Here is a 16,713-nt window from a genome sequence, read left to right as displayed (position 1 = left end):
ACAATTCAGTTGACCGTTTTATGTGTAGAGTAATTGTTGGATTAGAGGACTTTGAGAATTTCAGATAAAATAACAACTCAATATGTATATCCCAGGACAAATTAGCTAGCAACAGCAAGATAGCTGTCTAAATAGGACAAATTAGCTAGCAACTGCAAGCTAGCCAAATTGCCATAAATGTTTAATGCTTTTCGACCTGTCCCCAAATTATTATAATTGGTTCAGAGTTTGTTTTGATATTTTAGCCTGCTTGTCGTGATCGCGTTTGGTGTGGGGATGGACAAAATCAATTTGCGCACAATGGCGCACGCGGATGCACACGCGCGTCCGGTTTGGGCAGGGTGTTAGCCTTGTCCTGTGAACACTATGAGCAAGAAGAAACCTCGAGAGATAAACCACAGAAAACTTGTGGGAGGTTACCCCTACAAGCAGACGAGGGCCATGCTCATGAAACTATTTTACAAGGAAGGAAGATAAAACACTTTCCAAAAATAAATATAAACATGTATTGGGTAGTAATGTGTAGTATTGTGTAATAATAACATGTACGATCTATATAGAGGTTTAGTAATAAACATTAGTATCACAGTTTAATATTAGTAAACTTTAGTAAACTTGCATAGTAAACTTTACTAATTGTTTAAATGTCTGTACTAAAGGTTTTGTAGAAAATAAAAGGTTTGAAAGAGCATTTAATTTACCTTCAATTAAATAAATCTCTCTCTCTCTCTCTGTCTTCCCCCTTGGGTGGGTGTATGTGGGGCTTCGTTACATGGGGTGGTGTCAGGTTACAAGCGGACACACTAAATATTGTGAGAACATCCGGAGTGGATGTCATTAAGTGGTCAACGAGAGAACAACCAAAAACCAAAGGACACAGAAAACCCATCAATCACTTTTTGACAGCAACCGTCTACTATATTCTCTCTTGTACTGTAGGCCTAAGGAAGCCCAGAGTGACACTAAGGGTCTTCACTTTTACCTGAGCAGGAAAAGTTCTGGGCCTAGGTTTTACACTACAGCTGGGACTAAGGCTCCTGAGTTATTCTCTGTTTTCCCTGGTTAGATCACATGTCCAGGTAAAACTACAGAGGACTAACTACGTAGCCTGGGTACCAGATTGTTTGTGCTAACATTACACTCCTTGTCATTCCATACATGACAAGGAGTTGGAATGATAGTACAAACATATCTGGAGCCAGGCTTCCAACGATGACCTCTCCTTAGACTGTTGTGTTGCACCCTCATTCAGACTGAAGCTAACAAGGTAGCAACAATACCCAGATACCTGTCAGGACTATACTTAATCTGTGGTCAGAAAACTGTCCCTTTGTCAGAGGCTTTTGATTGGTTTCACTGAACCATGTTTTTATTGTACATGGTGCACATAAATAAGAGATCTGCTATTGTTGCCTGTCCAGCTCATTGGGGATGTCACATACTTATTCTACAGTGTAGAGTGCCAGGCCAGAGTCCACACACATACATTGTTATAACAGGATCATAGGCCACTAACACAGCCTGTTGCTATATACATTTTTGGACTTACAAATTAATAATATATACCCAGGGTCTCCCGAGTGGCGAAGTGGTCTAAGGCACTACATCTCAGTGTTAGAGGTGTCACTACAGATCCGGGTTCAATCCCGAGTCTTGTCTTTAAAATGGTGTAAAATAGTAATATATTTGAGAAATTGAAGTAATAGCATTTCTAAGGTATTTGAATAACGCGCCACGGGATTCAACGTCCCACCTTCGTCAATCTAACCACACTGTCCGATTTCAAAAAGGCTTTACAACGAAAGCAAAACATTAGATTATGTCAGCAGAGTACCCAGCCAGAAATAATCAGACACCCATTTTTCAAGCTAGCATATAATGTCACATAAACCCAAACCACAGCTAAATGCAGCACTAACCTTTGATGATCTTCATCAGATGACAATCCTATGACATGCATGTTTTGTTCAATCAAGTTCATATTTATATCAAAAAACAGCTTTTCACATTAGCATGTGACGTTCAGAACTAGCATACCCCCCGCAAATTTCCGGTGAATTTACTAAATTACTCACGATAAACGTTCACAAAAAACATAACAATTATTTTAAGAATTTTAGATACAGAACTCCTCTATGCACTCGCTATGTCCGATTTTAAAATAGCTTTTCGGTGAAAGCGCATTTTGCAATATTCTAAGTAGATAGCCCGGCATCACAGGGCTAGCTATTTAGACACCTACCAAGTTTAGCCCTCACCAAAGTCAGATTTACTATAAGAAAAATGTTATTACCTTTGCTGTTCTTCGTCAGAATGCACTCCCAGGACTTCTACTTCAATAACAAATGTTGGTTTGGTTCAAAATAATCCATAGTTATGTTCAAATATCCTCTGTTTTGTTCGTGCGTTCAAGACACTATCCGAAGTGTAAAGAAGGGTGATGCGCCCGACGCGTTTCGTGACAAAACAATTCTAAATATTCCATTACCGTACTTCGAAGCATGTCAACCGCTGTTTAAAATCTATTTTTATGCCATTTTTCTCGTAAAAAAGCGATAATATTCCGACCGGGAATCTGTGTTTTAGTTCAAAGAGAGAGAAAATAAAAACATGGGGTCGCCTCGTGCACACGCCTCAGTCTCATTGTCCTCTGATAGACCACTTACCAAAGGCGCTAATGTTTTTCAGCCAGGGGCTGGAATTACATCATTCTGAGAGCCTATGGGAGCCGTAGGAAGTGTCACGTTACAGCAAAGATCCTAAGTTTTCAATAAAGAGAGTCAAGAAGCCCAAGGAATGGTCAGAGAGGGCACTTCCTGTACAGAATCTTCTCAGGTTTTTGCCTGCCATATGAGTTCTGTTATACTCACAGACACCATTCAAACAGTTTTAGAAACTTTAGGGTGTTTTCTATCCAAAGCCAATAATTATATGCATATTCTAGTTTCTGGGCAGTAGTAATAACCAGATTAAATCGGGTACGTTTTTTATCCGGCCGTGTAAATACTGCCCCCTAGCCCTAACAGTTTAAGTGCACAGATGACATGTATTTTTTCCCGCTGCCCCTGTTTCGAGACAGGTGCATGATAATGGTCCATTCTGAATCAAATCAAATTTCACACATATATATTATTTAGTATATTTATTAAAGATTAAATCAAGAATAGTCTGATGGGTGGCAATATTAGCCAATCACTTGTGAATTATATATTATCCCTTGTGAATGATGCCTAGCGTAAGGCAAGAAACAAATTCCTTTTTTTGTTGCGACTTTTTCTAACCATAGTTGCACACCTCATGTAGCCTAGCCCATAGGCCTATATGTTTTGATAAGGTTTGTATCACAACTAAAGTGGCCAAATAACTTCTTAAAATTAAGCATATTAATCCTCTTTACAAGGGGTGTAGAGCCTAACTGGCATACATAAGCAGTGTGTGAGTTTCAAGTTTGGGGAAGATCATTTTCACCATAAAAATGCACCTTTATAATAAAAGCATTACATGCATAATCGCATTTGCGGTCACTTTTGATAATGGTGTTTTCCCGCTAATGGAACATTCGTGTTTATAGCCTACTGCCAACTTTTGTACTATGGGGGATAGTAGATTGACATAGGCTAGTGCTTTTGCTGTTCGTTAGGCCTGCTCATCTTGTTGGCTGACAAAAAGTAAATATGGACAGTTCTTCCAATATCTTCAATATGCACCTCGGAATTGGATAAGGATGTACGCAGTTGCATCCCAGATGTGTCTGTCTTCACTTGTAGCCTGTGAGAAAGACTCCGATCACGTAGCACTCCAGGCCAAGCACACAAAAGGCATGGATTTTTTTAGGGTGCATTACCGCCACACAAAGGGGATGCCGCTGTGAAATTCAAGGCATTATCAAGTGTTTGTCAAATTGTGAATGCGAGACTGATGAAGTGTCTGCAGCCTGCACAAAAAGCAAAGCAGAGCTCATGCCGTTCAAGGACTTTTTTCAAATCATCATTAGAGTCGCATCATGCAGCCTTACAATGTATTAAAAATCAAAACATATAGCCCAACGTTTGTAGAACAACTAAAGTTACATTAATAACTCTAAATTACCTGTTACCTGTTTCTTTGTTAACCACTCAACACAGAAAAGCCGCATATGCGCACTCCCTCAAATCGTTTGGAGAAAATATCCTTTCTATTTTATTCAGATTTTTCCAATTGTATTCTTCATACTATAAAATAATATAATGCCACGGAATTCTAAACAAATCTGCTTAACTAATGTAGCCCACAGACATATGGCATAGCTTGATCAGGACCTAGCATAAGGACAACTCAGAGTATGTTATTCTGTTCTTCTGAAATAGACTGCATTTTCTTCATATCAGGCTTCTTTAAACCTGTCTAAAATAAATAATGGATTTATTGTGAAGGTGTTGGCTATTTTACATGGATTTATTAGACTTTTTAAAAAATAGATGTTTAAAAAGGTCTGCAACAGTGGCTTGTAGGCTATGTGTGGAAGCCAGGAGATGCTAAATGTGTTTATTTGCTTGACAATCATGGCTGACTAAATTTCGTGATGGCCACAGCCATAGCCATCTCCCTGAGTTTGCGACTGCCATTTTGTCGTAACATTCTAGACAGAGTGTATTGTGAGACCTACTAAAGGGTCAAACTTGCCTGTTCAAATGCTATGCTGAATAACATATGGGGTCTTGATGTCACTGTGCTTTCTTTTTCGTGTACTATATTTTCTACCATATACTGAAATGAGACTAAAAAGAAAGCGTTTAACACTTGTACATCACATATGGCCTCTTTGCTGAACTTCTCCTTTGGCTGTTTATTTTTGATTCTACAAGGCAAATATGATACTGCACATCGTCCACCTATATTTTACACAATTAAAATGTTGTAATATGTTCAACACTGTTCGATCCTTTTATGTATGGCGTTGGGATAGTTTAAGGTACTTTACCCTAAAACATTATCTGATTTTTGTAATATTAAATTGTGTGTTTTGTTACTTATAGTTGCTATAACTGACTGTACAAATATTTATGATTTTGGCATCATTTCTCTGTAGCCCAAACACAGACATACAGTTGAAGTCAGAAGTTTACATATACTTAGGTTGGAGTCATTAAAACTCGTTTATCAACCACTCCACAAATTTCTTGTTAACAAACTATAGTTTTGGCAAGTCGGTTAAGACATCTACTATTTGCATGACACAAGTCATTTTTCCAACAATTGTTTACAGACAGATTATTTCACTTATAATTCAGTGTATCACAACTTACATACACTAAGTTGACTGTGCCTTTAAACAGCTTGGAAAATTCCAGAAAATGATGTCATGGCTTTAGAAGCTTCTGATTGGCTAATTGACATAATTTGAGTCAATTGGAGGTGTACCTGTGGATGTATTTCAAGGCCTACCTTCAAACTCAGTGCCTCTTTGTTTGACATCATGGGAAAATCAAAAGAAATCAGCCAAGACCTCAGAAAAAGAATTGTAGACCTCCACAAGTCTGGTTCATCCTTGGGAGAAATTTCCAAATGCCTGAAGGTACCACATTCATCTGTACAAAACAATAGTATGCAAGTATAAACACCATGGGACCAGGCAGCCATCACACCGCTCAGGAAGGAGACGCGTTCTGTCTCCTAGAGATGAACGTACTTTGGTGCAAAAAGTGCAAATCAATCCCAGAACAACAGCAAAGGACCTTGTGAAGATGCTGGAGGAAACAGGTACAAAAGTATCTATATCCACAGTAAAACGAGTCCTATATTCACACAACCTGAAAGGCTGCTCAGCAAGGAAGAAGCCATTGCTCCAAAACCGCCATAAAAAAAGCCAGAGTACGGTTTGCAACTGCACATGGGGTCAAAGATCGTACTTTTTGGAGAAATGTCCTCTGGTCTGATGAAACAAAAATAGAACTGTTTGGCAATAATGACCATCATTATGTTTGGAGGAAATAGCGAGAGGCTTGCAAGCCGAAGAACAACATCCCATCCGTGAAGCACGGGGTTGGCAGCATCATGTTGTGGGGGTGCATTGCTGCAAGAGGGACTGGTGCACTTCACAAAATAGATGGCATCATGAGGTAGGAAAATGATGTGGATATATTTGTCACGAACCGGCTCGAAGTCCGTAACAAAAAGGGAGACAACGTGGAGTTAAGGAATAACAAAAATATATTTATTAACTGAAATAACCTAAATACAATTAACAATGGTGTGTGTAGTCAGTAATCAGTAGTGTAAATTAGGGGTTGCGTGCATAAATATGATCATGAGGGGTGTTGAAAGGTGCCAAAGCAAACAAACAAAACGGCCACAAAAATGCCACAACCAAAATCTAACAGTGTCTGCATGGAGAGAGTCTCCTCAATGAATGGGAAAGAGGTGTATTTATCTTGGGACACACCTGGGCTCAGGTGTGTCCCATTTCGCTGGCGACCCTCCCGGCTCCGCCCACCGACATCCTATTAAGGAAAACAAAAGCAAAGAGAAAGAATTCGGCAGACAGAGTGGGAGGGTCGTCACATATTGAAGCAACATCTCAAAACATCAGTCAGGAAGTTAAAGCTTGGTCGCAAATGGGTCTTCCAAATGGACAATGACTCCAAGCATACTTCCAAAGTTGTGGCAAAATGGCTTAAGGACAACAAAGTCAAGGTATTGGAGTGGCCATCACAAAGCCCTGACCCCAATCCTATAGAAAATTTGTGGGCAGAACTGAAAAAGCGTGTGTGAGCAAGGAGGCCTACAAACCTGACTCAGTTACACCAGCTCTGTCAGGAGGAATGTGCCAAAAATCACCCAACTTATTGTGGGAAGCTTGTGGAAGGCTACCCGAAACGTTTGATCCAAGTTAAACAATTTAAAGGCAATGCTACCAAATACTAATTGAGTGTATGTAAACTTCTGACCCACTGGGAATGTGATGAAAGAAATAAAAGCTGAAATAAATCATTCTCTCTACTATTATTCTGACATTTCACATTCTTAAAATAAAGTGGTGATCCTAACTGACCTAAGACAGGGAATTTTTACTAGGATTAAATGTCAGGAATTGTGAAAAACTGAGTTTAAATGTATTTGGCTAAAGTGTATGTAAACTTCCGACTTCAACTGTACATGTTTAACTTACATCCTCTAAGGCCAGGAGCAAAACAATGTATGAATTAAACCTGTTAAGGTATAGGGGGCAGTATTTTCACGGCCGGATGAAAAACGTACCCAAATTAAACTGCCTACTATTCGGGCCCAGAAACTAGGATATGCATATCAGTAGATTTGGATAGAAAACACTGAAGTTTCTAAAACTGTTTGAATGATGTCTGTGAGTATAGCAGAACTCATATGGCAGGCAAAAACCTGAGATAAATCCAACCAGGAAGTGGGAAATCTGAGACTTGTAGTCTTTCAGACCATTTTCTATTGAAACTACAGTGTCTGTGGAGTCAATTTGCACTTCCTAAGGCTTCCACTAGATGTCAACAGTCTTTACAAAGTTGTTTGAGTCTTCTATGGTGAATTTTGACCGATTAACAGCCGGTTCAAGCAGGGGACTAGCTGAGGTCATGTAGTTAGTTCATGCGCGTTCACGCATGGCTAGCATTTTTTTTTTCTTCTGTAATGAATACGCTATTGTCCGGTTGGAATATTATTGATTATTTATGTTAAAAACACCCTAAGGTTTGATTGTAAACATCGTTTGACATGTTTCTACAAACGGTAATGGAACTTTTGAGCTTTTCGTCTATTGATTTGCACCCCCGCCTCGTGCCTTTGGAATAGTGTTCTGGACGCGCCAACAAAACGGATGGATTTGGACATAAATGATGGACTTTATCGAACAAATGAACATTTCTTGTGGAAGTGGGAATCCTGCGAGTGCATTCCGCCGAAGATCAGCAAAGATTTATAACACTAATTCAGAGTTTTGTTGATGCCATGACTTGGCGGGTAGCTGTATATCTTGCATTGATGGCTGAGCGCCGTACTCAGAATATTGAACAAAGTGCTTTCTCCGTAAAGTTATTTTGAAATCTGACACAGCGGTTGCATTAAGAAGTAGTATATCTATAATTCTTTAAATAATTGTTATATATTTTGTCAACGTTTATGATGAGTATTTCTGTAAATTAATGTGCACATTCACAGGAGGTTTTGGAGGCAAAACATTTTCTGAACATCACGCGCAAATGTAAAATGCTGTTTTTGGATATAAATATGAACTTGATCGAACAAAACATACATGTATTGTGTAACATGATGTCCTAGGAGTGTCATCTGATGAAGATCGTCAAAGGTTAGTGCTTCATTTTAGCTGTATTTCGGGGTTTTGTGACACATCTCCATGCTTGGAAAATGGCTGTGTGGTTATTTTTGTCTATGTACTGTCCTAACATAATCTAATGTTTTGCTTTCGCTGTAAAGCCTTTTTGAAATCGGACAATGTGGTTACATTAAGGAGAAGTGTATCTTTAAAATGGTGTAAAATAGTCGTATGTTTGAGAAAGTTGAATTATTAGATTTTTTATGTTTTGTATTTCGCGCCCTGCTGTTCCATTGGATGTTGGCTAGGCGTTCCGCTAGTGGATCAGAATCCCCGTTATAATCATTGACCAGTACGGATAATTAAGTAAAACCAGAAGTCCCATTTTTTTTGGAGGACTACATTCAAGAGGCACTCCAACAGGGTTTCATCCGCACATCCACATCCCCTGCGTTGGCTGGTTTCTTCTTTGTTGTCAAGAAGGAGGGATGATTACACCCCGTATCGATTACTGAGGACTCAATGACATCACCAAGAAGTATTGGTATCCTCTCCCGTTGGTGCCATCGAGCAGCTCCACGGGGCCCAGTTCTTCACCAAACTGGACCTGGGGAGTGCCTACAATCTCATCCGCATCCGGGAGGGGGATGAGTGGAAGACTGCGTTCAGTACAATGTCTGGTCACTACAAGTATTTGGTTATGCCCTTTGGCTTAGCCAATGCTCCGTCAGTGTTCCAGGCATTCGTCAACAAGGTGTTCAGGGACATGATCAGACAGTAGGTGATTGCATACATCGATGACATCCTGATCTTCTTGACCAACCTGAAAAATCACATCACCCACGTTCGAGCAGTCCTGGAACGCCTCTTGGTCAATCACCTGTTCGTCAAGGCAGAGAAGTGCCAATTCCACCAGAGGGATGTATCCTTCTTGGGTTACCAAATCATCCCGCAGGGAGTAAAAATGGAGGACAAGAAGGTAGATGTGGTAAGGTCCTGGCAGTCCCAACCACCATGAAGGGGTTACAACGGTTTTTGGGGTTTGCCAACTTCTACCTCCACTTCATCAGGAACTTCAGCGCCGTCGCCGCCCCTCTCACCTTCCTCCTCAAGGGTGGGCCTCATAGGCTGGTGTAGTGTCCAGCAGCCGACGAGGCCTTTCGTCTACTCAAGGGGTGTTTCACCTCCGCCTCCTTGCTAAAACACCCAGATCCCACTTTACCTTTTGTGGTTGAGGTAGATGCATCTGAGGTGGGCGTGGGAGCAGTTTTGTCACATAGACAGTTTAACCTATTGAAATTGTATCCATGTGCTTTTTTCTCCAAGAAACTGTCCTCCGCAGAGAGGAATTAGGATATCAGTGATCGGGAGCTCCTGGCGATGAAGTTGGCATTAGAGTGGAGACACTGGCTGGAGGGCGCTAAGGAACCATTCGTCATCCTCACTGACCATCGGAACCTAGAGTGCATACCGACAGCGAGGAGACTGACTCTGCGCCAAGTCAGGTGGGCACTTTTCTTCACTAGGTTCAACTTCCCTCTGACCTATCGCCCAAGTTCTAAGAACATCAAGGCCGATGCTCTGTCCCATATCTACGATTCAGGAAAGGTTCCTGTCCAGAGGGCACCCATAATCCCATCCTCCCGAGTCGTGGGTCTAGTGGTTTGGGACGTAGATGTGGACATCTGCCAGGCTCTAGTGAAGTAGCCCGCACCCCGGAAATGTTCTCCCCAGTGCATCTACGTTCCAACAGGGATTAGGGATTGGCTGCTGACCTGGGCACACACAGCTGTCGTCGCTGGACATCCAGGTATTTCTCGCACCATCCACTCCATCACTGAGAAGTACTGGTGGCCCACCTTGGTGCAGGATGCACTCGGTATGTCAACTCCTGTTCCGTATGTGCTCAAACCAAGTTCCCCCGGAATGCTCAAGCAGAGAAGCTCCTGCCGCTTCCCGTGCCTCAGTGACCTTGGTCACATCTATCCATTGACTTTGTAACCAATCTTCTTCGATTAATCCCTCTTCCTGGTCTCCCCACTGCTCTCCAGGTCACTGAGGCACTCTTCCAGCAGGTCTTCCGGGATTATGGCCTTCCAGAGGACATCGTCTCCGACCGTGGCCCTCAATTCACATCACGAGTTCAGGGCCTTCTTGGAGAAGCTCAGGGTTACTATGGTCAGCCTCACTTCCGGGTATCGGCCTTAGTCAAATGGGCAGGTGGAGAGGATGAACCAGGAGCTGGGGAGGTTCCTGAGGAGTCACTATCAAGACTGGCAGGGTGAGTGGGCACGATTCCTTCCCTGGGTAGAGTACGCCCAGAACTCCCTACGTCACTCCTCCACTGGGTTGACCCCCTTCCAGTGTGTTTTGGGTTTCCAGCCGGCCCTGGCCCCATGGACCCTGGGCCAGACCGTGGCTCCTGTGGTAGATGAGTGGTTCCGGCGCGCGAAGGAGGTGTGGAGCGATGCGCACGTGAGACTCCAGCGTGCTGTCCATCATCAGAAGGAACAGGCAGGCCGCCATCGCAGTGAGACTCCTGTGTTCCATCCTGGGTACCGCGTCTGGCTCTCTACCAGGAACCTCCCACTCCCCCTGCCCTGCAAGAAACTGAGCCCCCAGTTTGTGGGGCCGTTCAAGGTTCTCCGGAGTGTCAATGAAGTGACATACGATAGTGACTGGGTAGTTGTAACCTGTATCTCACCCTTTTTTCATGTCTCCCTTCTCTTTTTTCATGTCTCCCGGTGGTTCCTGGTCCCCTCGCTGATACTGTCCCCCACGACCCAGCTCCACCCCACCCCTGGACATTGAGGGGGTCCGGCATACGCTGTCAGATCCCTACTAAACTCCCGATGTCATGGGGATCGGCTCCAGTATCTGGTGGACTTGGAGGGGTATGGCCCAGAGGAGCGGTGTTGGGTTACGGTGGAGGACATTCTGGACCCCAACATCATCCGTGATTTCCACCTTCACCACCCGGACCGACCCGCTCCTCATTCTTGGGGTCGTGCCTCTGGACGGTGTCATCCTGCGGCTGGAGCCGTGCATCAGAGGGGAGGTACTGTCACATCTTCTCCTGCTCCTCCCCTCCGGTGTACGACGTCGCCAGAATACTAACCACCGGTCCTGGGATTCATCATTACGCACACCTGGCACTCATCATTACGCGCACCTGTTAGTCATTATGATTCACACCTGAACTTTACCTTCATCATTTCCTCCCCTTTATGTCACTCATGTTTTCTCACCAGTTGGAATTATCCTTGTGTACCGGCGTTTAGCCACATGGATTTGTCTCGTTCCTGGCTTGTTTTATTAAACGTTTCACCTGCACCTGCTTCCCGACTCACAGCTCCGTTATTACACTACACATAGAGAGACAGAGGGGCGCTGTTTCGCTCGCTCAGATGCTTTCTCCGGTGAGACACATTCAGCCTCTTATGAATTGAAGGAAAATTCTGAAACACAGAGAAAGATAAATAATTTATCTTTTTCTTGGTCAATTGTTTTGGGGAATCCTGGCTTCCCTTAGCATCCATGAATACACACCACTCCTGGGAAGCCAGGCCCAGCCAATCAGAATTAGTTTTTCCCCACAAAAGGGCTTTATTACAGACAGAAATACTCCTCCTCAGCTTCTTGATACACCATACCTGTCAAGTGGATGGATTATCTTGGCAAAGGAGAAATGCTCATTAACAGGGATGTAAACAAATTTGTGCACAAAATTTGAGAGAAATATGCTTTTTGGGCGTATGGAGAATTTCTGGGATCTTTTATTTCAGCTCATGAAAAATGGGACCAACACTTTATTAATTGCGTTTGTATTTTTGTTCAGTATAATTTCCAAAAACAAAACTTTAACCTTCATTCCAGAGCCTGGGTGCCGAGCAGTTATGCCAAATTGGCCACTGGTAACCATACCAGCCTACTGTAGTTTCATTCATACCAAGTAGCACACAGGCATAGACAACTCAGCTTGAATAGACCTGCTAGTCATTGAAAAAACATTTTATGATGGAGATAAGTCATAGGTTTAAATATCATATATGGTATTAAAAAATGTACATCTCCTTCCCGAAATAATAGTAGCCCCAATCCAACGGCAAGCTTGCTCACTGCCTAACAATAGTGGATAGGCAAAATTAACCTACTTTTCATTTGTAGCCAAAGGCATATCCCATCTAAATGTTTTTGAGTGCTGTGAGATCTTTTATTTCGGCACACAGTGCTTTTGTCACCCAGACTTATTTTGCTTATCTTCCAAATGTTAAAACAGGAATGGCCAATCTTCCTCCTGGAAAGCTACTGGGTAGCCTACCCTATAGACTTTTGTTTCAGCCCTGCTCTAACACACCTGATTCTACTAATTAGCTGCTCATCTTGACTTTGATTAGCTGAATCAGGTGTGTTAGAGCAGGGCTGGAACAAAAGACTACCTAGCTCTAAAGGATAATATTTTAATTTGCTAATAATACATCATTTGTTGATGATAAAGTAATGTGTTAAATGGTTAATTATAAGTATAAATTCAAACATAATGGTGATACCAAACACTTTATTGTGATGTATGGTTTTATACAAAAAAACTGAAACAATGTTCCTCCCTTATTCCTCCATTGTGAATACAGTACAATTCATCAACCATCACAACTACTCAGAGGCCTGGGAAGAGGTAGAAGTGCTTTGTTAGAGTGACTCGGTCTTTGGTTGGCATCTGTCTGCCTTTTCCCATGTGAAAATCTTCAAAGCGAACCATGACCTGTATGGAAGAAAATACAAACATGTTATTGTGGCTCAAAGTAAATCAAAGGTGATCAATTATTCCATACAGCGCAATGAGGAACTGTTCTGTTTCCAGATACTTGCCTTCCTGAATAATTCTTCTATATGATCATCACAGGCATAGGTGTTGAATGTCTCCATGATGTGTTGGACAAAAAAGGTGCCCATCTTTGGATCTCTGTAGGACTTATCTGTAGGACGTATCTGAAAGGGCAGGGAATGTAATGAGGGTTTACTCACAGTGATTTACAAACAATATAATGCCTGAGAATGTGTTAATATGAGGGAGATAGGAGATGGGAGGGAGATGAAGTCCTTTTCGTTGTGCTCCCTCCTGATTGAGTCACTCTCTAACTCCAGGTCATGGCTGGGCCCAGGTACCGCGTCACTGACCCAAACAAACCCGTCATTGCCTGAAACAACAGACAAATCCTCTTTAAATTGGAGGCATTCTTCTCAAGTTAAAGTTAGTACAAAAGGTTTACATACATTTTGGAAAAACAATACTTTTTTTCAATAAAAGGATCACCTCCCCTGCAGGCCTGAATGAGGATGACTTTGGGTTTGTTAACTTCTATGGGCTTCGTGGGACGCTAGCGTCAGCCAGTGAAATATCAGGGCGGCAAATTCAAAAAACAACAAAATGTCATAATTCAGCTTTCTCAAACATACACTTCTCCTTGATGTAACCACATTGTCCGATTTCAAAAAGGCTTTACAGCGAAAGCAAAACATTAGATTATGTTAGAAGAGTACATAGACAAAAATAATCACACAGCCATTTTCCAAGCAAGGACATGTGTCAATAAAACCAAAAACACAGCTAAATGAAGCACTAACCTTTGACGATCTTCATCAGATGACACTCCTAGGACATTATGTTACACAATACATGTATGTTTTGCTAGATAAAGTTCATATTTATATCCAAAAACAGCATTTTACATTGGCGCGTGATGTTCAGAAAATTTATTCCCACCAAAATAGCTTAAAACATCTGACTTTAATGCTGGTGAGCAGACATGGTGGTTTGAGTGGAAAAACAAAGCTGAAGAGAGAGAAGAGGGAAGAAAAGAGGGAAACATGGAGAAGTTCACTGTACATTTAACAGTAAAAGAAAAGGTATGTGGCACACTGCAAATTCTATTGGAGGACGTGGGGAAACACGTGTACAACATTCGACACCAATACTCAACTGAGAGAATTAAGAGAATCTGGGGAAAGAGGAGATCATTGTGCATATTGACTTTGCAGAGAACTAACTACCTGTGTAAATACACCAGTGAAATCCAGGCAGTTCACTTTGGTGATTCTCACAAGCAGGTGACCCTCCACACCTGTGTTGGATATACCACAAATTATACAGTTTCACTTTGCTCACTGAGCTCACTATGCGGCACTATCCCTCTGTTATCTGGGCCCATCTCTTAAAAACACTGGCCTACTTTCTTGAGCTCTGCCCATCGGCTACTGCTGTACACTTTGTGAGTGATGGGCCTACAACCCAGTATAGGTCTGAAATGTTTAACAATGGTTGTTGTTCAAAATGTTTGCAATAAAATATTGTTTTCATATGTGTTTTGTCATTTCCACCACACTTGTCATTTCCACCACACATTGTCATTTCCATCACAACCCATATTTTGAGGTAAATTAGTATGTATAATTTACATACATTTGTTTTAGGTATGGAAATCATATGGTTGTTATCATAATCTCACAAAAAGGTTGGATGGAAATATATTATTTTTGATGATAAATGTTTTCAGCTGTCACCAAGGCAAGTTTATACATTCAGGCATCGTGTTGAATTATTAATATTAGTAAAACCTTAAAATCACTTTAAATAATTTTCAATATAGGTTCATGTACAAATGTATAAGAAATCCGTAATAAATCAATTTGTCACATTTGTCTTCATGAATGGACCAAGGCGCAGCAGGTATGTGAATACTCATGGTTATTTATTACCAAAAAAAGGAGTAGAGCATCCACTTGAAAAACCCAATGACGGTGACAACAGTAGCAGTTTTACAGGCTATACACGCAGTGTAAAAAACAACCACCCACAACCCCAAAGAAAAACACACACACCTATATAGGACTTCCAATCAAAGGCAACTATACACACCTGCCTTCAATTGGAAGTCCCAATCATCCACACAAACATTTAACAAACACAAACCTGCCACGTCCTGACCCCAAAATTAAAACACTAGCTCCATCTGCTGGTCAGGACGTGACAGTACCCCCCCCTCAAGGTGCAGTCCCCGGAATGCACCTACCAACAGAAAAACACCAACAAAAAACCCATAAACAATAACCCCTAAACAATAAGGGAGGGAAGGGAGGGTGGCTGCCGTCACCGACGGCACTGTGCTACACCCTCCCTCCCCAACCCACCTATCCTGGAGGTGGCTCCGGTTCTGGCCGTTCCAGGCAGTCGGGCCACTCTGGCAGTTCGGGGCAGTCTGGCCAGTCTGGCAGCTCGGGGCAGTCTGGCAGCTCGGGACAGTCTGGCAGCTCGGGACAGTCTGGCAGCTCGGGACAGTCTGGGCAGTCTGGCAGCTCGGGACAGTCTGGGCAGTCTGGCAGCTCGGGACAGTCTGGGCAGTCTGGCAGCTCGGGACAGTCTGGGCAGTCTGGCAGCTCGGGACAGTCTGGGCAGTCTGGCCGCTCGGGACAGTCTGGGCAGTCTGGCCGCTCGGGACAGTCTGGGCAGTCTGGCCGCTCGGGACAGTCTGGGCAGTCTGGCCGCTCGGGACAGTCTGGGCAGTCTGGCCGCTCCGGCAGTTCAGGGCAGTCTGGCCGCTCCGGCAGTTCAGGGCAGTCTGGCCGCTCCGGCAGTTCAGGGCAGTCTGGCCGCTCCGGCAGTTCAGGGCAGTCTGGCCGCTCCGGCAGTTCAGCGCAGTCTGGCCGCTCCGGCAGTTCAGCGCAGTCTGGCCGCTCCGGCAGTTCAGAACAGTCTGGCCACTCCGGCGACTGTTGACTGGCGGGCAGCTCCGACGACTGTTGACTGGCGGGCAGCTCCGACGACTGTTGACTGGCGGGCAGCTCCGACGACTGTTGACTGGCGGGCAGCTCCGACGACTGTTGACTGGCGGGCAGCTCTGACGACTGTTGACTGTCGGGCAGCTCTGGTGATGGTTGACTGGCGGGCAGCTCTGACGACTGTTGACTGGCGGGCAGCTCCGACGACTGTTGACTGGCGGGCAGCTCTGGCGACTGTTGACTGGCGGGCAGCTCTGGCGACTGTTGACTGGCGGGCAGCTCCTGCCCCGTCACACAGCCCTTGTGTCCCCCCCTAAAAAATTATTGGGGTTGCCTCTCGGTCTCCCAGTCCTTGCCAGCCTTCTTCCGCTGCTTGGTCCTGTGAAGGTGGGTGGTTCTGTCACATTTGTCTTCATGAATGGACCAAGGCGCAGCAGGTATGTGAATACTCATGGTTATTTATTACCAAAAAAAGGAGTAGAGCATCCACTTGAAAAACCCAATGACGGTGACAACAGTAGCAGTTTTACAGGCTATACACGCAGTGTAAAAAACAACCACCCACAACCCCAAAGAAAAAACACACACACCTATATAGGACTTCCAATCAAAGGCAACTATACACACCTGCCTTCAATTGGAAGTCCCAATCATCCACA

This window comes from Salmo trutta, chromosome 26 (assembly GCF_901001165.1).
Source record: "Salmo trutta chromosome 26, fSalTru1.1, whole genome shotgun sequence".
Taxonomy (NCBI): Eukaryota; Metazoa; Chordata; class Actinopteri; order Salmoniformes; family Salmonidae; genus Salmo; species Salmo trutta.
Note: the sequence above shows the minus strand (reverse complement) of the source record.